The following is a 27,089-nucleotide window of genomic DNA, read 5'->3' as shown; positions in this document are numbered from 1 at the left end:
ACTTTGCAAAAACACATCTGAAGTCTCCCAAAAGGTGTTATGGTCTGATGAAACCAAGGTTGAACTTTTTGGGCATAATTCCAAATGATATGTTTGGCGCAAAAACAACACTGCACATCACCAAAAGAACACCATACCCACACTGAAGCATGGTGGTGGCAGCATCATGCTTTGGAGCTGTTTTTCTTCAGCTGGAACTGGGGCCTTAAGCTAGAGGGAATTATGAACAGTCTCAAATACCATTCAATATTGGCACTAAACCTTCAGGCTTCTGCTACAAAGCGGAACATGAAGAGGAACTTCATCTTTCAGCATGACAGCGACCCAAAGCATACATCTAAATCAACAATGGAATAGCTACACCAGAAGAAGATTAAAGTTTTAGATTGGCCCAGCCAGAACCCAGACCTGAATCCGATTTAAAATCTGTGGGGTGATCTGAAGAGGGCTGTGCACAGGAGATGCCCTCGCAATCTGACAGATTTGGACTGTTTTTGCAAAGAAGAGTGGGCAAATCTTGCCAAGTCAAAATGTGCCATGCTAATAGACTAATACCCCAAAAGACTGAGTGCTGTAATAAAATCAAAAGGTGCTTCAACAAAGTATTAGTTTAAGGGTGTGCACACTTATGCAACCATATTAATTGATATTTATATTTTTTCTTCCCTCTAGCTAAAATATTTCAGTTTGTTTTCTTAATTGAGTTGTACAGTTTATAGGTTACATTAAAGTTGGAAAATGTTCTGAAATGATTTATCTTTGTCTAATTTTTTTATATCACAGAAACCTGACATTCTAACAGGGGTGTGCAGACTTTTTTATCCACTGTATATATATATATATATATATATATATATAGTCTGTCTAGTATGAAGTACCATCCTAAAACAGTCATTGTAATGGCTTTGTAATGGGATATACATTGAAACATAATAACAGCAAATCTCAATGAAGACACCCAATTAGAATCAGGAATTTCCCTGCCTAATTCTCTTTCCCAATCAGGGCCGTTTGAAGGAATTTGGGGGCCCCAAGCAAAATAGACATGGAGGCCCCCCCCCTCCACGCCCTCCCCACCTTACGCACGCAAAGCCTACAGGAACCACAGTATAGTCATACAGTTTAAGTTCACCCACACTTTATATAAATAAAAAAGGAGGTTTACAGTGCAAATACTGTGGATGGCACTGTTTAGGGGGGATCTGTGGATGGCACTGTTTAGGGGGGAGATCTGTGGATGGCACTGTTTAGGGGAGGTCTGTGGATGGCACTGTAGGGGGATCTGTGGATGGCACTGTTTAGGGGAGGGGGGATCTGTGGATGGCACTGTTTAGGGGGGATCTGTGGATGGCACTGTTTAGGGGGGAGATCTGTGGGTGGCACTGTTTAGGGGAGGGGGGATCTGTGGATGGCACTGTTTAGGGGGGATCTGTGGATGGCACTGTTTAGGGGGAGATCTGTGGGTGGCACTGTTTAGGGGAGGGGGGATCTGTGGATGGCACTGTTTAGGGGAGGGGGATCTGTGGATGGCACTGTAGGGGGATCTGTGGATGGCACTGTTTAGGGGGGATCTGTGGATGGCACTGTTTAGGGGGGATCTGTGGATGGCACTGTTTAGGGGGGAGATCTGTGGGTGGCACTGTTTAGGGGGGAGATCTGTGGATGGCACTGTTTAGGGGAGGGGGGATCTGTGGATGGCACTGTAGGGGGATCTGTGGATGGCACTGTTTAGGGGAGGGGGGATCTGTGGATGGCACTGTAGGGGGATCTGTGGATGGCACTGTTTAGGGGAGGGGGGATCTGTGGATGGCACTGTAGGGGGATCTGTGGATGGCACTGCCATCCACAGATCCCCCTACAGTGCCATCCACAGATCCCCCTCCCCAACGCTCACAGCAGTATATTTATAAACTAATCAGTAACTACTTTAACTTTATTCATTGCTCATTGCTGAGCTCTTAACTTGGATTATTTGGATATCTCTTACTTTGTCTTCGCTCCGGTAACTAACAGCAGGCAGTGCAGGCGGCGCTCACTCACTGACGTCACGCGCCTGCGCCGCCTAGTGGGAGGAGCAGGCGCCTGACGTCAGTGACAGTGAGTGAGCGCCGCCCCCCGCTGCCTGCTGTTAGTTACCGGAGCGAAGACAAAGTAAGAGATATCCAAATAATCCAAGTTAAGAGCTCAGCAATGAGCAATGAATAAAGTTAAAGTAGTTACTGATTGGTTTAAAATATACTGCTGTGAGCGGCGTGGCCCTGTATATTCTAACCCCCAGGCAAGCGTCCCCGTCACCATGGGAACGCCTGGGGGTTAGAATATACCATTGGATTTGAGTTTTTGCGATCTCACTGAGCTCGTAAAACTCAGATCCGATGGTATATTCTAACCCCCAGGCAAGGGGTTAGAATATACCATCGAATCTTCTGAGTTACTCTGTTTGGCCCCGTCCAGCTCGGGGCCCCAACCAGCTCGGGGCCCCAAGCAATTGCTTGTTTTGCCTGTCCCTTAGCGACGGGCCTGTTCCCAATTAATACATAGGGATGATTTGAGAAATTTATATTTATACTATAAGGCAACCTAATTTTTAAAGTACACATGTTCAAACAATTGTGGTGTTTTTTGGAGGGTGTTTTTAATCCCCTCTTCTATGGCATTTTCTTTAGCTGTAAAAGAATGGCAGAAAAAAAAATTGTATGAAGGGAGCCTAATTTGTCAGAAAAGTGTCCAAATAAGTCAACACCCCTCTAAAACTCCTACTCAGGGTATGACCAGATGGGGCATTTACCTAAGCCATATCGATCAGTGGCAGTCAATAATTAAAAAAAAATTGTGATAAAATTGTAGGACCATTGGCTGCTTTGATTTGATGTGCTTAACTTCGATATTTAAGCTGCCTTTTTTGTACAGTCTAGTGGTTTGTCAATTAACATTGTGTATTTAACGGCATCTGTCAGCAGATTTGTACCCAGGCATCTGTCACCCAGTTTCATAGGTACAAAAATGTTGACAGATGCTCTTTAAGCAGGTGCCGTAATTCGCACCAAATTTATCAAACATCACACACTGATACATGTTTTGTCTAGTGATGTTACTTCGTTTTTTTTTTTATGCCCCCACCCTTCCCCCACTGGAGTAAGTTTCGGCTTTTTGTGTGTGACTTTTTAAAAATTTGCAGTTGACAAATACAGCGGCAGTTGATAAATACGGCCTTGTATCAAATAACTTAGCTTATTACTGTCATGCCTGTGTGTGGGAGGGACAAACTACACCAGACAAAGAAGGAGAGGGAACAAGGCCTAAAAGCTAGGGAAGAAAGAAGGACACCTCCTAGTTAAATCTCTAATCACAGTCTTGACTGGCTATCAGTATGAACAGACCCCAAAGTTAGGTGAGTTCCAGAAAGGAAGGACGACCAGGAGTCTCCATCAGGCCTACAACAAAGGACAGGGGAAAAACAACACACAGATAAACCAAAACAAAATGCAAAAGGGAGAGGAAACACTTAACTTTCCAGTAGCTATGGCAGCAACAGGAACTCAGCCGAGAACCAAAAAACCAGCAGACCACAGATACCACTGAAGCTATAAACCGCACAGCAATGTGAGAGAAGCAACTATAAATAAGGAAAGTTAAATGACCACAGTAGCAACACCTGGAGGTTAGAGGTGTGGCCAGTATCAGAAACAACACAGACGTCTATTGATCCACAAGGAAACCTGTCAGATCAAAGCATGTGTTGCCAGTCTCACAGGTCTTTTGTCACCCACTGTCACGGGGATGTCCGTATGTCTCGGTATGTCTGTGACAATAATGCTCACTTTTCAACTTATTTTTCAGAACTGGTGAAAACATCATAAATTGATGCAAAGTCACACATTGTTGTGCAATTTTAGAACGTAAATTTGTTATAGTTAATATCTGTGAAGTTCTGTCATTATTAATGGCACTATAGGTCATGCATTACAGTCTTTTGAAAAAACACATATAAAGCATATTCAGAGGGACATTGAATCCCAACGTGTTTGCATTGTGCGCCCTAAATTGGCACCTGAGCTATTAGTAAAGTGCCAAGAATGTAAGCCTTAGATAACCTGCAATACAGTCTGTTCACTTTCCCCATGGAGGACAGTGAAACCTGGAATGCTTCCCAGCATTGTTGATAAATGAGCTGTATAATGTGTAATTATCTGCATGTTCCCAGAAGCATCCCATGTATCGGATACTAATTCCTTATTTAATTATTTATTATGTTCTGTTCTGTACTCTATAATTTGTGGTTGGCTCCTAGGACCAGGCATGGTGTTATACCTGGGTGTATAGCTATTCACAGAATTTCATCTGGCAGCAATGGAACAGACAAATGAGCTTCAAAGAAAACACAAACACATACACATCACATCTAATTATCTATCTATCTAGGGTCAGTCTGCCCAACTGGCAATTTTGGCAAAATCCAGAATGACCAGTGGAGAATTGGTCCGCCCTGGATGTCACTAGCCCAAGACATCCAGGGGGTTTTGCCCAGGGCCCCGAAAGTAGTGCCCTACCACAAATACAACTGTATTGCTGTCCTCAGAACAGTGATACAGTTGAATACAGGGTCAGTCGCTAAGCTTTGAGCCTATGAGGCAGTGCAGGCGATTGTGAAGTGATGGCATCATTGCGACTGCCTGTGCAGGGACTCAGGTGGTTGCGATGACATCATCACACCAGGACACGGGGAAGTAAGACCATTGGCCAGAAGAGGCATAGTACACAGACTGAGGCAAGAAGTGAGACTAGTAAGAGTATTTTTTTAATGTCACTTTTGGAGCAATACAGGAGGTAGACAATACAACTACTGGGGACAAGACAACTACTAGGGCATAACAGAACATAACATTATAACTACCTGGGGCAATACAGGAGGGCATTATAACTACTGGGGGCATAATACACTGACATTATAACTATCTGGGGAAATGCAGGGTACATTATAGCTACTTGGGGCAATACAGGGGGCATTATAACTACCTGGGGCAATATAGGGGGCATTAGAAATACTTGTGGCACGACAAGTTTATATTATAATTACCAGGCACAAAACAGAGTGATGTTATAAGTACTGGGGCAATACAGGGGGCATTATAACTATGTGGGCACTATAATGGAAATTATAACTACTGGGAGCATGACATTTGGGCGTTATAACTACCTGGGTCAATACAGGGAGACAATATAACTATCTGGGGCAATAATGGGGACATTATAACTACCTAGGACAATATAGGGGGACACTATAACTACCAGAGGCAAAACAGGGGGGGGGGGGCATTATAACTACTTGAGGTACGACAAATGGACATTATAATTACCATGGGCAATACAGAGGGACATTATAACTATCTGGGGCAATGGGAGGTCATTATAACTACTTGGGGCATGACAAGGTGACATTATAACTACTAGGGGCAATACAGAAGGATATTATAAGCAATGAGGGCACTATAATATTATAAATAGGCAGTGATGAGCAGAGGGGCAATATTCGAATTTGCGATATTCCGCGAGTATTCGTCACATATTCGAGAATTTGCAATCTCGTCATTATTTTCTTGATTTAGAAAATCGGCGATCAACACTACTCTTATAGGCAACTTTCCTATTGGTTGCTAGCTATGTTGCTAAGTGCCGATATTCACAATAAATTTGCAATAAATTTGCAATAAATTTGTAATAAATTCGCTATTAGAATATTCATGAATACGAATATATAGCAATATTCTAAATACTCGCAAATTCTCGAAGTGGCGATATTCGCGATTAAAATTCGCTATTCGAATATTCGCACTCAACACTATTAATAGGGGCTGAGAGCCCTAATATCTATTTATCTACAGACACAAAAGTCAGGATCAGCAACTGAACTTCACCCCACTGTGCTCATGACTACCAGAGCACCACTCTGGACCATCCAAAAGTACAAGCAAGCCAAAGCATTGCAGGGGACAGTGTAAAATTCCAAGTCATCCTAATTCAAGCGGTATATCCATCATAAAAAGCGTAAAGTGGATATAAAACGCTAGTTTTAAGTATATAAAACCAAATATTCATCACATTAATATAGCCCTCTTCTAAAAATAATTGGTTCAGATACAGGTTCAAAGGATCTACTCAGTTTACATAGTGACACAAACATATACAAATACATACAGAAACATCATTCAGTATTATATCCACATATCACCATAATATCAACAGTGTCTCAGTACCTAAAATCCGATTATTACTCACATTACAGGACTTTTATAATAAGTCTATCTATCTATCTATCTATCTATCTATCTATTTATTATCTCATTTCTATATATCTCAAATAAATCTCTCTATTATCTGTCTATCTATCTATCTAATCTCATATCTATATATCTATCTATCCATCTAACTATGTGTCATCAGGAAAATTATTACATTTATTTATTATTTATTTTATGCACTTGTTCATGTGACATTTTCTGCAGCGCTTTACAGACATTATGGCGGTCATTTATTAAGAGGCATTTTAGAAGCTAGTCTTAATGTTCCCTATAGCTGGCGGTGGATCTGCTGGAGTTACGAAGAGACGACGGCCTATACATTACTTTGGCAGATCTACTGCCGCTTTTAAATGTAAGACAACTTCCTTGCTGTCTTACATTTAGACCATTTTCTATGCCGAAACCTGTAGTGGAAAATGATGAGATAGACGGGCCTACCTGACTGCCCTCTTCCCCACTCACATGACACCCGCTTTTTTTTTTACCTAGCATGAGTGGGGATTACAGCGCAAATTACCTTTCTGCCGCAATCTTCGCCAGAAATACACCAAATATAGGGGTATTTCTGGTTAGTAAATGACCCCCTATATATTTTAATATGGCTCTCTATTTCTTCTTAAATCAATTCCTGCTTCATGCCTCTTTAAGTCTCAAATCGTCAAGTGCAAAACGATTTTCCCTTGATCTAAGTCAAACTGGGTTTCATCTTTGAATAATACATGTAAATAAATACAATTATAAATTCAATTTAAATTGTTAGATATGATTTAGATATGGTAAAAATTTAGATTGCTAATTATAAAGAAGTGCTAAGAAATCTGATAAAGCAACAATTCATTATCTATGAAATGAAAAGTTGTCTCGTTATCAGAGAAATCTGTATATCACAAGAAACAAACAACTTTCTGAATAGGAACTTTATACTTTACATATCGCAGTAAGTGTATTGGGCCGCATTCACGTAGCGTTTTAGTCCTCCCCGGGGCTTTCTGTCGTGTATATACAGTACAGACCAAAAGTTTGGACACACCTTCTCATTCAAAGAGTTTTCTTTATTTTCATGACTATGAAAATTGTAGATTCACACTGAAGGCATCAAAACTATGAATTAACACATGTGGAATTATATACATAACAAAAAATTGTGAAACGACTGAAAATATGTCATATTCTAGGTTCTTCAAAGTAGCCACCTTTTGCTTTGATTACTGCTTTGCACACTCTTGGCATTCTCTTGATGAGCTTCAAGAGGTAGTCACCTGAAATGGTCTTCCAACAGTCTTAAAGGAGTTCCCAGATATGCTTAGCACTTGTTGGCCCTTTTGCCTTCACTCTGTGGTCCAGCTCACCCCAAACCATCTCGATTGGGTTCAGGTCTGGTGACTGTGGACGCCAGGTCATCTGGCGCAGCACCCCATCACTCTCCTTCATGGTCAAATAGGCCTTTCACAGCCTGAAGGTGTGCCCTGTTGTAAAATAAATGATGGTCCAACTAAACGCAAATCGGATGGAATAACATGCCACTGCAAGATGCTGTGGTAGCCATGCTGGTTCAGTATGCCTTCAATTTTGAATAAATCTGTGTCACCAGCAAAGCACCCCCACACCATCACACCTCCTCCTCCATGCTTCATGGTGGGAACCAGGCATGTAGAGTCCATCCGTTCACCTTTTCTGCGTCGCACAAAGACACAGTGGTTGGAACTAAAGATCTCAAATTTGGACTCATCAGACCAAAGCACAGATTTCCACCGGTCTAATGTCCATTCCTTGTGTTCTTTAGCCCAAACAAGTCTCTTTTGCTTGTTGCCTGTCCTTAGCAGTGGTTTCCTAGCAGATATTCTACCATGAAGGCCTGATTCACACAGTCTCCTCTTAACAGTTTTTCTAGAGATGTGTCTGCTGCTAGAACTCTGTATGGCATTGACCTGGTCTCTAATCTGAGCTGCTGCAGAGGTGACTCTTGGTCTTCCTTTCCTGGAGCGGTCCGCATGTGAGCCAGTTTCTTTGTAGTGCTTTATGGTTTTTGTGACTGCACTTGGGGACACTTTCAAAGTTTTCCCAATTTTTTGGACTGACTGACCATCATTTCTTAAAGTAATGATGGCCGCTCGTTTTTCTTTACTTAGCTGCTTTTTTCTTGCCATAATACAAATTCTAACAGTCTATTCAGTAGGACTATCAGCTGTGTATCCACCTGACTTCTCCACAACACAACTGATGGTCCCAACCCCATTAATAAGGCAAGAAATCCCACTTATTAAACCTGACAGGGCACACCTGTGAAGTCAAAACCATCTAAGGTGACTACCTCTTGAAGCTCATCAAGAGAATGCCAAGAGTGTGCAAAGCAGTAATCAAAGCAAAAGGTGGCTACTTTGAAGAACCTAGAATATGACATATTTTCCGTTATTTCACACTTTTTTGTTATGTATATAATTCCACATGTGTTAATTCATAGTTTTGATGCCTTCAGTGTGAATCTACAATTTTCATATTTATGAAAATAAAGAAAACTCTTTGAATGAGAAGGTGTATTCCAAACTTTTGGTCTGTACTCTACATTTCAAAACGTGAAAACAGCACTCATACCTATACCACGATGGATACATTGACTTTCAGTGATCAAACGGAGCTCAAAGGATTCATGTTCGGACTTTCCATTTCTTCGCGGTTTCTTTGTCAGATGGGATAGCCAGTAGACAGCTCTATTCTGTCTGATGAAAATGCTGGAAAGCAACCGAGTCCAAAAATGAATCCACTAAAGTCCATGTTTGAATACCATATTCAGATGTATGACCTTGATGGAGAGCCCTGCAGGCTAGGGATTTTTTTTAATGAAGATTAGTTTCTTTATAACTGATACAGAATTTAGGCAGATTTCTTCAATTACTATCACATCCTCTATATCCTGACACCCAATTGCACTCAAAAATTACCACCAAAAATTTTAATAAGTCAATCAATCAGAGATCTCTATTAACTATTCAAAATGTACTTTTATGTACTGTGTACTGTATATGTTACTGTGGATGGTCAGTTAACCACTTCAACCCCGCTAGCTGAAACCCCCTTCATGACCAGGCCACTTTTTACACTTCTGCACTACACTACTTTCACCGTTTATCGCTCGGTCATGCAACTTACCACCCAAATGAATTTTACCTCCTTTTCTTCTCACTAATAGAACTTTCATTTGGTGGTATTTTATTGCTGCTGACATTTTTACTTTTTTTGTTATTAATCAAAATGTAACGATTTTTTTGCAAAAAAATGAAATTTTTCACTTTCAGCTGTAAAATTTTGCAAAAAAAAACGACATCCATATATAAATTTTTCACCAAATTTATTGTTCTACATGTCTTTGATAAAAAAAAATGTTTGGGCAAAAAATAAAAATGGTTTAGGTAAAAGTTATGGCGTTTACACACTATGGTACAAAAATGTGAATTTCTGCTTTTTGAAACAGCTCTGACTTTCTGAGCACCTGTCATGATTCCTGAGGTTCTACAATGCCCAAACAGTAGAAAAACCCCACAAATGACCCCATTTCGGAAAGTAGACACCCTAAGGTATTAGCTGATACGCATAGTGAGTTCATAGAACTTTTTATTTTTTGTCACAAGTTAGCGGAAAATTATGATTTTTATTTTTTTTTCCTTACAAAGTCTCATATTCCACTAACTTGCGACAAAAAATTAAAAATTCTAGGAACTCGCCATGCCCCTCACGGAATACCTTGGGGTGTCTTCTTTCCAAAATGGGGTCACTTGTGGCGTAGTTATACTGCCCTGGCAATTTAGGGGCCCATATGTGTGAGAAGTACTTTGCAATAAAAATCTGTAAAAAATGACCGGTGAAATCCGAAAGGTGCACTTTGGAATGTTGGTCCCTTTGCCCACCTAGGCTGCAAAAAAGTGTCACACGTCTGGTATCGCCGTACTCAGGAGAAGTTGGGGAATGTGTTTTGGGGTGTCATTTTACATATAACCATGCTGGGTGAGAGAAATATCTTGGCAAAAGACAACTTTTGCCATTTTTTTGTACAAAGTTGGCATTTGACCAAGATATTTATCTCACCCAGCATGGGTATATGTAAAATGACACCCCAAAACGCATTCCCCAGCTTCTCCTGAGTACGGCGATACCACATGTGTGACACTTTTGCGCATCTAGGCTGCAAAAGTGCCCAAATTCCTTTTAGGAGGGCATTTTTAGACATTTGGATCCCAGACTTCTTCTCACGCTTTAGGGCCCCTAAAAAGCCAGGGCAGTATAAATACCCCACATGTGACCCCACTTTGGAAAGAAGACACCCCAAGGTATTCAATGAGGGGCATGGCGAGTTCATAGAAATGTATTTTTTTGGCATAAGTTAGCAGAAATTGATTTTTTTTTGTTTTTTCTCACAGTCTCACTTTCTGCTAACTTAGGACAAAAATGTAAATCTTTCATGGACTCAATATGCCCCTCAGCGAATACCTTGGGGTGTCTTCTTTCCAAAATGGGGTCAGTTGTGGGGTGTTTGTCCTGCCCTGGCATTTGAGGGTCTCCGCAATCATTACATGTATGGCCAGCATTAGGAGTTTCTGCTATTCTCCTTATATTGAGCATACAGGTAATGAGATTTTTTTTTTTCCGTTCAGCCTCTGGGCTGAAAGAAAAAAATGAACGGCACAGATTTCTTCATTCGCATCGATCAATGTGGATGAAAAAATCTCTGCCCAAAAAAAAAAAAAGGAGGGGAAAGGCATCTGCCAGGACATAGGAGCTCCGCCCAACATCCATACCCACTTAGCTCGTATGCCCTGGCAAACCAGATTTCTCCATTCACATCAATCGATGTGGATGAATAAATCATTGCCGGGATTTTTATTTTTATTTTTTTTTACATACAAAGTGTTTGCCAAAGCATAGGAACGCCGCCTCCTCCTCAGCTCGTATGCCTCGGCAAACGTATCTGTTACTGCAGAGTAGAAATCTTGTCTTGCAGCGCCGCATACACCGACTTGCGTGTAATCTGACAGCAGCGCAATGCTTCTGTCAGAATGCACATCTGTGCTGCAGCTAGTCGATCGGTTGGTCCACCTGGAAGGTAAAAAAAGAAAAAAAAAAGAAAAAACCAGGCCGCAATGCAATCATTTTATTAACTTTGGAACAGAACATATAAACTTTAATTTTTTGAACTAAACATTAACCTTTTTGCTTACTGGTGTTTTTTTTTTTTTTTTACCTTTATAGAACAAACCTCTCCTTCCCCATGGGTCAATGTGCAAAGCGCAAATCGCCCAAAGATGTGGCGAAGTGCATTATGCACTTTGTCCCAGGTGAAAGGAGACGTTTGCAGCAGCTGTGTGAGTGAATGGGCCCTAATAGCCCTGTGTGCCTGTCCTGGTGAGATGATCCCTATGCTAGGTGTACCTGTGTGTGGTACTTCCGGAAACACTCCCCTAAGCATAGGGCAGGGTGGTCAGGATAGTCAGGACAGAAATAGCGGGTGTCACGCCTTATTCCACTCCTGCTACAGACACAACATCTTTTTCGGGGTGACGGTTGGGTTGAGGTACCAGCAACGACATTGGGGAAAGGTCGCTCGTGTAGACGGCTAACTACACTGGTGGATGGGGCCACGGAACCTCCTGGGTACAGGAGGTTCTCGATGATCTCTTCCTGAAATTTGAGGAAGGATCCAGTTCTCCCAGCCTTACTGTAGAGAACAAAACTATTATACAGAGCCAATTGAATTAAATATACAGACACCTTCTTATACCAGCGTCTGGTTCTGCGGGAAACTAAATACGGAGCCAACATCTGGTCATTGAAGTCCACCCCTCCCATGTGAAGGTTATAGTCGTGGACTGAGAGGGGCTTTTCAATGACACGGGTTGCTCGCTCAATTTGTATTGTCGTGACTGCGTGAATGGAGGAGAGCATGTAAACGTCACGCTTGTCTCTCCATTTCACCGCGAGCAGTTCTTCGTTACACAGTGCGGCCCTCTGCCCCCTTGCAAGACGGGTGCTAACGAGCCGTTGGGGGAAGCCCGCGCGACTAGTTCGCGCGGTACCACAGGCGCCAATCCGTTCTAGAAACAAATGCCTAAAGAGGGCCACACTTGTGTAGAAATTGTCCACATAAAGATGGTACCCCTTGCCGAATAAGGGTGACACCAAGTCCCAGACTATCTTCCCACTGCTCCCCAGGTAGTCAGGGCAACCGACCGGCTCCAGGGTCTGATCTTTTCCCTCATAGACACGAAATTTGTGGGTATAGCCTGTGGCCCTTTCACAGAGCTTATACAATTTGACCCCATACCGGGCGTGCTTGCTTGGGATGTATTGTTTGAAGCCAAGGCGCCCGGTAAAATGTATCAGGGACTCGTCTACGCAGATGTTTTGCTCAGGGGTATACAAATCTGCAAATTTCAGGTTGAAATGGTCTATGAGGGGCCGAATTTTGTGGAGCCGGTCAAAAGCAGGGTGGCCTCTGGGACGGGAGGTGCTGTTATCACTAAAGTGCAGGAAACGCAGGATGGTCTCAAAACGTGTCCTGGACATAGCAGGAGAGAACATGGGCATGTGATGAATTGGGTTTGTGGACCAATATGACCGCAATTCATGCTTTTTAGTTAGACCCATGTTGAGGAGAAGGCCCAAAAAAATGTTAATTTCGGAAACTTGGACTGGTTTCCACCGGAAAGGCTGGGCATAAAAGCTTCCCGGGTTAGCGGTTATAAATTGTGTGGCATACCGGTTTGTCTCTGCCACAACTAAGTCTAAGAGCTCCGCAGTCAAGAACAGCTCAAAAAATCCCAGGGCCAAACAGATCTGAGCTGTCTCAACCCGAACTCCAGACTGGGCGGTGAAAGGGGGAACTACAGGTGCGGCTGAAGTTGGGGACTGCCAATCAGGGTTTGCCAGCACCTCAGGGATTCTAGGGGCTCTACGGGCACGTCTTTGCGGTGGCTGCGACGGGGTCACTACTGCACGTGCCACCGTACCAGCTTCAACTGCCCTTCTGGTGCTCGCTACTTCACCATGTTCTACGGCAGTGCTGGTACTAGGTCCAGGAAGGGCTGCGCTGCTGGTGTATGCCTCACCACGTAATCCGACAGCACCAGCCCCACTCTGCTGCTCTTGAAGCGGATCCTGCGCATCCTGCGGTCTAGCGACACAGGGCCGGGTACGCCTGGTGCTATCAGGGACCTCAGCCTCCTCGTCCGAACTTTGGGTCAGAGAGCCACTGCTTTCTACAGGTTCGTATTCTGACCCGCTAGATTCATCAGATGAGGGTTCCCATTCCTCATCCGACTGGGTCAGAAGCCTGTAGGCCTCTTCAGAAGAATACCCCCTGTTTGACATGTGGGCAACTAAATTTAGGGGTATTCCCTGAGACTACCCAAGAAAAAAAAGCAAGCCTGTCTTACAAATAGGAGGCTAGCGAAGTACCGGAGGCTGCTGCGGTTGATAAAAAATATCAAAACTGATTTTTTTTATCGCCGCAGCGCGTGTAAAGTGAATGTGCAGTGATCAAAAAAATAAATATTTTGTCACTGCGGAGGGGCGGGCGTGGGCGAACGCACGTGTGGGCGACCGATCAGGCCTGATCGGGCAAACACTGCGTTTTGGGTGGAGGGCGAACCTAAAGTGACACTAATACAATTATAGATCTGACCGTGATCAGTTTTGATCACTTCCAGATACTATAAAAGTACAAATGCTGATTAGCGATACGCTAATCAGCGAATAACGGACTGCGGTGCGGTGGGCTGGGCGCTAACTGATCCCTAAACTACCTAACCAAGGGGCCTAAACTATACCTAAAACCTAACGGTCAATACCAGTGAAAAAAAAAGTGACAGTTTGCACTGATCACTTTTTTCCTTTCACTAGTGATTGACAGGGGCGATCAAAGGGGTGATCAAAGGGTTAATTGGGGTGCAGGGGGTGATCTGGGGCTAGTGTGTGGTGTTTGGTGTACTCACTGTGAAGCCTGTTCCTCTGCTGGATCCAACCGACCAAAAGGACCAGCAGAGGAGCAGGCCAGCCATATAACAGATCATATTTACAAATATGATCTGTTATCTGGCACTCTGATTGGTTTTTAAAAAAATCAGCAACCTGCCAGCCGCGATCATTGGCTGGCAGGTTGCTGACGAAATACTCCTTGACGAAATGCCGGCCCGCGATGCGCATGCGCGGGCCGGCTGTGACGAAATCTCGCGTCTCGCGAGATGACGCGCCGATGCGTCCAGGAGGAGTAAATCAACCACCTCCCGGACGCATCGGTGCGTTAGGCGGTCGGGAGGTGGTTAAACTACAAATGTTTCTTTAGTTGAAACTAAAGTAATTAGTGAAGGTGTACAACATTGTTCTCAATGACTAATGAAAGTCTACTTCCAGTTGTCGTTGTTAGTAATTGTTCTAACGTATGTACATCCAGGCACTGCTAAAGTTTATGTATTCAGGCTTGCTTTCAGGGTAAGGGGTTAATTTATTAATCTGAAATACGCCTAAATTAGGCGTATTTCAAGCACATATTGTGGTGCAATAGTTAGTTGCGCTGCTATCTGAGACTTTCCCCCGCTCATAACTTTGCCTCTGCATAACTTTGGTGTTCCACCGCCAGCTTAAGTTAAGTTTTAAAATCTACATGTATGTGTGAGTACTCTGGGCCTCATTTATCAAAAGCCCACCACCACCACCACCACCACCACATTAAAATCATATATCATATAGTACATGGCAATCACTTTCTAATAAAGCTTGAACTAGCCCTGCACCTCAGATAGATCCAGAGATCTTATTCATTACTGTAATTGTTCTGCTAGATTTATTTTAGGCTGGATGCTCAGGTGGTATATCTATTCTCAAGAGGAATATCCATTCTGCTGCTGTTTTCTCCCTATCACTGCCCAAGGGGCATGCACTTTCTGCTTTAGCTCTTTACCTGTAACTGACACAGCTTTGGCCAGAACATATGGCAGAGGCAGTTGAAGATTTACTGAGCATGTGCAGCCACCTCAGTGAGGTGGAGGGGGAAATAAGGAAAAGCACAAACAGCAGGTGGCGCTATACAGATACATTTTATTGAATAACTTAGTCCCTAAAATTTATAGCTGCATGTAATTACAAAAGCATTCAGATCCAGGTGTTGGTTTGAAAAATGTAGACTAGTTTTCATGGGGCTACCCCTTAAAACTGTTGTGGTAAAAGTAAAGCTGAGCTCTGACTGGTTGCTATGGACAGTTTTACTGTAAGATGCTTTTGATAAATGAAGCGCATTGTGTTCTAATTATTGAGAAATATCTCAAAAGACAGACCTTACATTTTGTTTTAAAAAATGGCTCAATTTAGTCTGGTTTATGATAAACTCAAATAAAACTTTAATTTCCAGTTCAATTCTGGGTTGATGGACAAAATCAAATACATACAGTTATTGAGAAAAAAAATAAAAAGTGTCAAAGCAAAGACCAAACAGTATGGTAACGAGCAAACGTTTTATAAAACTCTGTGATGTGCTGAAGGTGAAAGAAACCAGCAAGTTAATTTCTCCTATTAAAGCATCCAGGGCTATTAAATATTGCTTTTAAGATGAGAAGCTGTTTGATGCCTTCAGTGATGCCCTTACTACAACTGGCATGGGGTACAAGACCAGAAAAATATAACATTTGCAAAATAGCATCTAAATATATCTTATCAGGTAGTTGCTGATGGTTCAGCAGACCTTTCAGTATGTCTTCTTCATAAAAGGAAGAACTTGGTTACGTAAAATTCCACAGAATTTTAATAAACCGTTTGGTTTTAAGGGTGGGCTCACATCAGCGTTACCAATTCTTTATTGCTTTCCGTAATAAAATGGTTATAATTAGGCTACTTTCACACTTGCGGAAGGACAGATCCGACAGGCTGTTCACCCTGTCGGATCCGTCCTTCCACTATTTCGCCGTGCAGCCGGACTGCCGCTCCATCCCCATTGACTATAATGGGGACGGGGGCGAGCTTCGGCGCAGCATGGCAGTTTGCGGTGAGAGGCCGCCAGACTAAAAAGTCGGACATGCAGGACTTTTAGTCCGGCGGCCTTTCGCTGTGCACTGCCGTGCTGCGCCGGAGCTCCGCCCCCGTCCCCATTATAGTCAATGGGGACAGAGCGGACGGTCCGGCGGCACGGCAAAATAGCGGAAGGACGGATCCGACAGGGTGAACAGCCTGTCGGATCCGTCCTGCCGCAAGTGTGAAAGTAGCCTTAGAGATGAGCGAATTTCATATTTTTAAATTTGTTCACGCTTAGTTTACTGGTACTGGTAAAAAGGTGAATTACCACGGACCATAACGCAATTCTATGACGAAATGCATAACGGAATGCCCTTGGAGGCATTCCGTTATTCATTACGTCATAATAGAAGTCTATGGGCTGCAAAACGGATCCGTCCCGTTTCTGCTATGTAAGGGAGTGTCATAGACTTCTATTATGGCGGAATGAATAACGGAAAGCCTCTAAAGGCATTCCCTTATGCATTCCGTCATAGAATTGCGTTATGGTCCGCGTTAACGGAATCCATAACACAATTCTCTTTTTACCAGTAAATGAAGTGTGAACGAATTTCATAACCGGAAATTTGCTCATCTCTAGTTATAACCGAAAATAGTGGAATTGTAAGAAGGAATTCAAAACGGAAACCTTTCGAGGCATTCCGTTTTTAACCGTCATAATAGAAGTCTATGGGCAAGCATAAAGGATCCATCTGTCGACAGAACTTTCTTTTCCATCTTGCATAATGAAAAACTGAAGGATCCATTATGCTTACCCAAAGACCTTTATTATGCCTCTAAAGGGTTCCGTTTTGAATTCTGTCTTACAAATTCCTTTTTTATCCGTTATAATAGAAGACATTAATGGAATTCATAATGTTGATGTGAACTCACCCTAAGGAGAACAGGAATGTTAAAATTTCTGCTTGTCTACTGCACATGTGATGCTTCCTTCCAGACCTGTTATCATATGCAGAGAAGTGCTAGTTAATGTAGCTGGATTATTTTGTTTGTCTCTAAATAATAATAGTGCTGGTCTTCCTCTGGTCTTCCTCTGGGTCTTTTTACACCAGTAGAAAATAACTAATGCTAAGTATTAACACCGCCCAAACTTCTCTTCCCTCTTCATGATCTTTTTACTATGCTTTAAATACCTGTAATTCTGGATTTAAGTCTCCTTTCTGTTTTTTTCCAGCTGGTATATTCTGTTGAATCTTTGGGTTACAGGCTTCTTTGGTACCATGAACATTGGAGGATTGGTAAAAGTGGCACTCTTGCAGGGACAGATTTGGAACAGAGTGGCCCTATAAAAAAACAAAAAATTGCCTAATGTTGTAAATGGGTCCAAACTGACAAGAGGTGAGGCCAACACAAGTAGGAAGGGACAAATCAAGTAGATGGGGTCTGCAATACAATAGTGCAGCACAAAGTACCACCCCTGCAGAACCAAATACTACAGTTCAGCACAAAATACTTCTCCAGTAGAACCAAGTACCATAGTGCAGCACAAAATACTGTCCCAGCAGTGCAAAATACCTCCAGATGAGTACCTGACATTCTCAGCAATAATTAATGCTAGGAGCATAAGGTTGTTATGTACTTGTCTGGTAGCCACGAGGAGGGCTCAGACATCGCCCTGGACAATGGCCCACTGGAAAGTTTCCCTGTAGGGTCTATGGCCAGTCTGGTGGCATAATTGTCATCTAAAAATATATCAATGCCAATGGAACGCCCTCTGGTGGTTCTATGCCTATTGGCAAGCTTGTTGGTGGCCATAACCATTCACAATAGACCAACCCAAAAAAACCTACACTGGCAATGTACTATAAGTACATTCTAAGTAAAGGTGAATGCAGACAATGAACACTCATATTTCTTGTTTAATACAAATATTTGGTAATTTGTGATTTTTGTCTAGACTTAAAGCTACATATAAATCACAGTGACAAAGAAACACAGTAAAAGTGATGGTGTATTATAGGCCACAATAAATTCTGACATCCAAGGAAATTGATAATGTAATTCGAAATAACCTAACATTTCATGAACAATTCATCTGCCCTGCTAAATAACTTTGTAGAAATGAGCTGCTGCATGTTTGTTTTCAGATAAAATTATTTGCATTTTCCCGACCGTTATACCCTTGATTACTATGCAATGTTTCTCTCAATTTATTGAGTTAATATTTGCTTTGAATCGCTGCTCAAATTCAGAGTTCTTCAAAGTTATCGATGCTATTTATCAACCTTGTATATGCATATTATTTGAAGCAATAGTCGTTTGCTTCACTTGGTAGAGCAACATAATTATTTGAGTGTAAATCAATATTACTCAAGACTTTTCTGCATGTGACCTGACATTCCTTGGTTGTCACAGTTGTTTTTTTTTCTCTTTGCTGTTTGTGTCTTTCTTGTTTTTTTATAGATACAGTATGTATTAAAGGGGTTGTGCAGTGCAAGAATATTGATGACCTTTCCTCAGGATAGGTCATCAATATCGGATTGGCGGAGTTCTGACCCCTGTCAACCCCGATGATCAGCTTTTTGAGCTGCTTCTTCTTCAAAATTACCTGCATGTAATTACAACTGTTGTCCCATTTACTGCACCTCCTCTGCAAGTGAGACGATACGCAGGTAATTTTGAAGCAGAAGCAGTGCTTGCTACCTCTTCAAACAGCTGATTTGGATCCGGAACCGCTCTGATATTGACGGCACAATCCTTTTAATGAATATTAATTATGCATTATGCATGCACATGTACAGTGCATTGGTAAATGTGTCCCCGACATGTACAGTAATAGTACAGCAGCCTGAATGAACAGGCACAGGAGCTGTGCTTGCCCAATCACAGACAGGTGCCTGGCTGTTACTGCAAAGAAAAAAATAATGGTGGTCAGTCAGCACATCCTACTGCGCTGGTGCACATCGCCATGGCTGGAAGCACAAAAGCAAAAAACAAACAATGCAACAGCACTCTGCAAATACAAATAATAAGGTAAATACAATAATGCCATACTCATTACAGAAAATGTAAAATGCTAATACCACATTATAAATATGAGATTCTTGGCAAATACATTATGTACAAAATTATTTTTGCCTGTCAGCCAGTGTCAAGGTGATCTCTTTAGGACAGGAACCTAACACTAAATACTACCTCCGCTGGTGCTGTACCAGCCTCCATTAAATTCAGGGAATGCAGCTTCCCCATGCATGCTGAGCCCCCTCTATATTGTACTTCTTTTGGTGTCACACTGGCCTCCATTATGTTCAGGGAATGCAGGTTCCACATGCATGCTGAGCCCACTCTGTATTCCACCTCTTCTGGTGCCAAAAGGCCTTCAAAAAGTACAGGGAGAGCTTTATACATGCACTAATTAAAATCGGCCTATGGGACAAACAGGTTATTTAGGAGTGCACGACCAATGGAGTCAGACACATTTTCAATGTAGACTGCAAAGAAAGAAAAAAAATGGGGGTTAGTCAGCACATCCTAGTGCACAGGTGCACATTGCAATTGCTAGAAGCACAAAAGCAAAAAACAAACAATACAACAGCACTTTGCAAACACAAATACAATAAAGATAATACTGCAAAATGTAAAATGCTAATGCTGTATTATAAATGTGCAATTCTTGGCAAATATATTTTGTACAAAATTATTTGTGCCCATCTGCCAGCGTCAAGGCGATCTCTTTAGGACTGTTACTGACAGTCAGACCCATGCTGTATTTGTGCTGGAATCGGTGGCAGATTTTTTTCCATTATTCATGATGGAAAAAAAGTCCTGATTTGATTTACACCTCTTTTGTGTTCTTGACTCGCACCTGGTTTTGGCTAACAACTGATCGAAATAACTGACCAAATAACTCAGCCTAACTGAACTAGAAGGGCTTGATTGAAAAGTTAATTCTGTCAGCAAAGCTGTAGTAGAGACTATTAAAGGAGTTTTCTACTTTAGTCAAGTCATTTAGCCTACAAAAGCCCCCTGGCATTACAGTGATCACAAGGCATATTGCTGTTTATAATCAGCAATGAGCTGTAATCTAGTATATGAAGAAAGTGTTCTGTTTCCTGCAGCGCCATCATATGGTTAGTAAAACATTTTGTAATGGGTCCTCCAGAACTCAGAATTTCCTTGCAAGGCTAGGGATCCAAAACAGACAATCAATGAATAAATGAAAAAAAATACATACTGTATACATAAAATTTGCTAAAGGACCACATATTTTTAGCTGCTGAAAAAAATTATACCTACAGTATCTCTCTGTCTCACATATATTATCTCAGGGAGTTGGGAAATAAGTAAAATGGAGAGAGATCTTTTGTTAAATTCTAGACAATCTATTCTGTAATATGTGTCACATTAGGGATATACAGTGTTTGGTCTTGAATGTGTGGCAGCATATCATATTTATCTGTCTTCAACAGCGAAATAATTAAATCTCATAATAAGTGAGCTTTTAGAAAAGAGAACGCTTTATGGCAATAGTGAGCAACATGGCACTTTAACTGCACAGGCCCTAAACAAAACACTGAGAGATTGGCCACCTACTGGCTACTCTTGACCAATGTGCTTATAAGTTGACTGTATGGCATTTACTAATATAGCCTTTGTTGATATTCTGTGCTGTTCGCTTTATTTCATACGGCAAATCTTCTGTACTGTCCAAGTAAAGGTCCTGTCCGTAAGAAGGATGCTGAGGGAACGTCATGTGACCAGACACATCAGGTGGCCTCCATCATTCTAACAAGCTCCACCTGCACTAAACCCCACAACTGCCCAAGTGCAGATGGCAGATGCAATGTATCTGAATGGAAGAAACTGAGTAGTTTGCTTAGTCACAGGATCTAAATCTGGACAGCACAAAAGACTTGGCCAACAAGGGGCATATCTTATGAAATGTAGAAAATGGTGTAGAATATCGACATAGCATATATTAGTAAGTGCCATGTAGTCTTCTTACTAAGATATTAATCAGAAATGGCCAGAAGGCAGCCAACCTCTTTTGTGAGTGGATCTTAATATAACTGAGCTTACTCAAAATTACAGCCAGAAAACAAAAAGTCCTTCAAGCTAGTCACATCTATAAGAGGAATTACATAAGTCTTGGGTTGAGATGTTCCTTGATTTGATTCTTGTCAATGTAAAATTCTGTATTGAATATTACATGTATTGACATTTAATAATTGTAAAGTATACAATCTATCGAGACTAAAAATGTGTCTTAGGGAATCCAAACATTTAGATACTTGAGCCAAACAAAATTAAAGGCGTGTAAGAAATACAATGCACCATTTGGCTTTCATTACATTTCTGTCATATTTGATAGAGATAATAGTGCAGCTTGCGAATATATATGACAGCTCTCACCTTTATTGCTTTCATGGAAGCAGTCCGGACTTGACTGTGCACAAACGTAATCCAAAGAAAAAGCTTGTGGTCTAGCTTCCCATAAAAACTTGGAGCTTTATAAATAACAACAAAAAACTGTTATCCAAACACGAATCACATACAAAATCCACAATGTCTTGATTGTGGAGTCCGAAATATGTAGACATGGATTGTGGATTTTGTATGTCATTCATGTTTGGATAACAGTTTTTTATTGTTATTAATAAAGCTGCAAGTTTTTATGGGAAGCTGGACCATAAGTTTTTTCTTTGAATAGTGCAGCTTGCTATGCTATTCTATTTTTACCATCAAAATGATGGAAACCAGGGCTGAAACCTCTAACTTACTGAATAATGGGTCCATCAGGTGCCATTGGCATCTGTCATAAGAAAAAAACAAAGCTCCATTATTTAAAATGTTTTGCTCCTATGATGGAACATAAAAAATTGCATTACATGTAAACAATGCCTTAGAACAGGCTTAAAAAGGAACTCGTGGTTTTAGTGGCTGTGTTTTGAATCATCTAGCATTACAGTGTAACTGTTTCTTCAGTTAATTTTCAATAAGCTGTTGTGCGAGTATATCAGTAATGGCATGTGCCATTATATGATATGTATATGTAGCATTGTTTTTTTGTTTTCCCTCTATCTTATGTCTCTACTTCTAATATTTGTTTTAGAATCATGTCTGCCTACATACTTTACATGGAACACCAGGGGATCCTGTCCCCTTACTCTCAGTACCACACCCTCAGAAGTGGCAGTAGTAATGAAGGACATTGTAGAGCAGCACTGAGCCGTTTAGGTGCTATTCCAGGAATTAATTAAAGGGCTTATCTAACCCTATAATGTCCCCTCTAATACCAGAGCCCCCCTGGTCATACTACCCCACTTCCCGGCATTTGCGTCGCTTCTGATGTCGGCGCGGCCGACACCGCATCTCCCCGTCCAGCGAATCAAAACATCTGGTGACGGAGGGGGCAGCCAATAGCAGGCTGCAACAGGGATGAGCCTCCCTAGTGTCACCCGCGATGCTAGAGAGGCTTATCCCTGTCGCTGCACACCCCCCTCCCCCCCCATCACTGGATGTTTTGATCTGAGCAACAGGGAGATGGAGCGGCAGCCGTGCCAGCATCAGAAGCAATACAGGTGCTGGGGAGTGGGGTAAGTATGACCAGTATGAGGGTCCCCAGCAGTAGGCAGGACATAATAGGGGTTGGATAACCCCTTTAAGTCAGCAGGACACTCATTGTGCCAGTCTCTCTTGCTCTGCCTGTGTGCATTTCCCCCTTCCTCATCAATCCCCTCTCCATAAATGTCAATTCAATCTAATCCTTCAGTGAACAGGGAGTCTATCTTCACTGATGACGGATCTGAGCAGTGAATTAAAAGTTAGTTAAAGGGTTTGTATCATCTCAGACAATGGGGCATATCGCTAGGATATGCTCCCCTTGTCTTATAGGTGCGGGTCCCACTACTGGGGCATGCATATCCTAGTGATCCTTCAAGAGGAGACAGAGCAAGAGAGAAGAGGAAAACATTTTTCTCTGATAAGAAATATTACAACATTTATATATTCCCATGAACCATTCATCAAAAAAGTGAAATGAAGTCCAGCAAAAGTAAGACCCTTAAATATACACTTTAATTCATCTAATTAAAAAAATAAACCTAAAGTTTCCCAATACATTATTCTGATGATGGTCAATTTAAAACCTGATATACTATACACCAGGATAGTAACTCAGAGATACATCAGCATAGGATCACTAGGATGGAAAAAACTTTCCTAGTGATGACCCTACAGTGTCCCTTAGCCCAGAGACGGCCCCTAAAGGTGGAGACTCTCTGTCCTCATACCTATCCTGCCAACAACCCTAATTGGCTCTCATGGGTCCCTGTACCCTGTACAAAATAGCACTGCACAACTGATCTAATTCTGCTTACAACCACTAGCTCCTGCAGTTGCCCAACACCTGGTGATCCCATGATTGCTGGGACAAGAGCTGGAGGTATCATGGCTGATTCCGGAACTGCTCATTAAACGCATGTATACAGCAATCAACAAGGCATCTTTGCCTCCTCTATGCGGATTCCGGCTGTCACTGACAACTTAGGCTACTTTCACTCTGGCGTTTTGGTTTCCATTTGTGAGATCCGTTGAGGGATCTCACAAGCCGTCCAAAACAGATTAGTTTTGCCCTAATGCATTCTGAATGGATAAGGATCCGCTCAGAATTCATCAGTTTGGCTCCGTTCCGCCTCCATTCGGCTTTGGAGGAGGACACCAAAGCGCTGCTTGCAGCGTTTTGGTGTCTGTCTGACGAAACTGAACCAAATGGATCCGTCCTGACACACAATGTAAGTCAATTGAGACTGATCCGTTTTCACTGACAGAATATGGTACAATAGGAAACGGATCCGTCCCCCATTGATTTTCAATGGTGTTCAAGATGGATCAGTTTTGGCTGTTAAAAATAATACAAAAAGATCAGTTTTGAATGGATGCAGACGGTTGTAATATATGAACGGATGCGTTTGTGCAGATCCATGACGGATTACCCAGCTGAGTGTTCTCCATGTAACTGCAATCTCAGCAAGGAGATTAGGGAATATACACGCACAGTTAGGGCTCATGCACACAAGCGTAATTACGCAGTGCCCGTGCTGCAGACTGGAAATAACGGTCCGCAATGCATGGGCACTGACAGTGTGCGCTATGTTTGCAGATGAGAACACATTGACTTGAATGGGTCCTTGATCTGCATTTGGCCAAAGATCAGACATGGCCTATCTTTTGCAGTACAGAAGCATAGACCAGAACGCCCATGGAAGCAGTTTGTAGTGCTTCGGTGGGCTTGAGCTCCGTGCCTTTGCTCCACAAAAGATTGGCAATGTTCTATCTTTGATTGTATCTGGCGGCATGCGGACCCACTGTTTGTGCTCCGCAATGCAGTTTACATTTGTGTGCCCTTATATGCAGACCTGTCAAATGTTTTAAGTCATTTAGTGGTCCTCAAGAAGTTAACCAGTGGCATATTTAAAAATTATTTTTCATGCCAAAGGCGACCAAAGACTTTTAGCCTAAAATAAGCCTTGCTATAAATATTTGGAGTTTTCACGATTTTTATCCATATAACCAACCTCACTGTGTTTGTTCTGAAGTTTTTATTTAATTTTTTTCATAATGGGTTAGTATATAGTCAACAACTCCCTAAGGCAGAATACTCTGTGTAACATGCACGTTAAGCATGATAGACCATTATGTTCTTCATTAGGTAACGTATTTTATTACAACTGAATACAAGTAATCTCTCTTCTTGCATATTATAATTCTATTAGTCTGATTGTCTATGTAGTCCATTAATTACAGGTTAGGCTGCGTTTATATGGATTAATGTTGCAATTCTCTGGCCTCATTTTCCTATGTCGTCTATGTATGATTAGTGAGCATCAAGCTATTCTGGAATGGTGACTCAATTGTGTGAGCCCTGAGGCATAATAAAATGGCAGTATAACAATAAATTGGTCACTAATATAGATTTCAATTACAGCTATACTAGGCATGATCTATTTTAATGAGCTTCTAATTTTTTCCTAATTTAAAATAGCTACTCTGAGATTACCTGCTTGTGTCAGTATTTCTACAAGTTAATGCCCATAATCCTACATGGGGATGTTGCATATTCACAAAGCGTATATGGGCTTTTGTTCATTTTCTTTAACATAATTTTCTGGTTCATTATATAAAGGCTTTGTTCAGTTCATAAAGTTCTGCAGTAGGAATCTAGCTTTCTCATGCAGAACAGAGCAGGAACAATGCACAAGGCCACTGCAGATGTATTTGTTTGTCCTGTAGCCATATACGTGGTATTTTTATAGAATGACAGTATTGCAATCTGCAGAAAACCTGTATTTATTATGTGTCTTTCAGAGATGCAATCTGATTTTGTTGAATTAATATACATTAACCCTGGCAGAGTCAAGAGTACTAAAGAGATGGAAAAAAATGTGTACATTTGTGGGATGTTCCATTATTAGTGGACCTTCTTGCGGGTGACTTTTTTTATTATCTCTGCAACTTGGAAGAAGGTTTGATTTTACGGTGCAATGGAGCCTAACCAAGGCTTGGAGACCCTGATCATCATGGGAGGTCCCACCAAAGTCTATCTGCTCTTCGACACACATCTATCTCCTCCTAGTGACTCTGATGTTCATGGATGGGCCACCTTCTATTGATGCAGAACACTCACCACAATTACTGTGGTACACCATGTGCCTAGAGGTCACAGTGATCATGCAACATAGGCCCTAGTGGTGGTTAACTCTCAGCCAATAGACTTGCACTGAGCAATATTATTCATGCTGTCCTTTAGAATTTATAGTTCAAAACAGTAGAGTAACTCCAAAAGTCAGAACTGTTTTCACTCTGGTACTTGTACATAACTAAACTCAACAGGTGTGCATTGGTTGTAAGAATTCTCACATTCTGTCTATGGGTGATGCTGAGACTCTCGCTTTAAAGGCTATGGACACCTTCAAGGCAATTTTGGGCTAAAAATAATTTTATCAATTGGTTTTAACCAAAAATTTTCAGCCATTTATGAGGTACAGGGGTTTAAAATCTGTTTGCAAAGTATCACTTCTCAGTCCTGTCATATTCTAATCAGTTTGATAAGAGTTTTGCTATAATTAATGTTTATGAGGTCAGGAGATCAGAGATAAGACTTCAGGACTGAGAACTGATACTCTGTGAACAGACTGATTTTTAACCCTGATATCTCAAAACAGCTGACAATTTGTAATAAAGATCAATTTAAAAAAATAGTATTTAGCTGGTAAGAGCAAGGTTTTCAATGCAGCTCTCACCTCTACTATACTTGTTCATTCATCACACTTCTCAGACCCACTTCAGGACCTTTGTCTCTCTTTAACAGCCCGTGGTGTGCTTCTCAGTGTTTCCTCAGGCCTAGCACTAATCTCAGTATCATAGTAGGTTTCACTATAAACAGTCACAACACTCTGATTTGCTTTGCTTGACCCTGCTTATCAAACCAACAAAATCGTGGCTATGCAGTCTTCCCTAGACTTTCCATGTGGTCTCAACCGCATATTGAATATGCAGAAGTCCTTTTTATAGCCTATACTATTGCGGCATCTAGTTACAGTGACATTGAAAACAAACCCTCAATGATTTGAATTACACAACATGCAACACTGTATAATTCAGCATAGACAACATACAGTACTGTATATACACTTTTTTATATATGGTGGGAGAAAGTGTGGGTAACCTCTGCTACTACACCCTTATAATGCAACTGCTGAGATATCTAAGAACTTGGTATAAGGTAATGAAAAGCATGTG

The 27,089-nt window shown here is 41.6% G+C and overlaps 1 protein-coding gene across 1 annotated transcript in view; it reads left to right on the top strand.

The window, feature by feature from the left end:
- SGCZ (sarcoglycan zeta) overlaps positions 1–27,089 on the top strand; it is a 1,451,138-nt gene that overhangs the window by 271,508 nt on the left and 1,152,541 nt on the right. The gene's annotated exons all lie outside the window — the stretch shown is intronic.

This window comes from Bufo gargarizans, chromosome 1 (genome assembly GCF_014858855.1).
Source record: "Bufo gargarizans isolate SCDJY-AF-19 chromosome 1, ASM1485885v1, whole genome shotgun sequence".
Classification (NCBI taxonomy): domain Eukaryota; kingdom Metazoa; phylum Chordata; class Amphibia; order Anura; family Bufonidae; genus Bufo; species Bufo gargarizans.
This window is presented reverse-complemented; position numbering and strand designations above follow the sequence as displayed.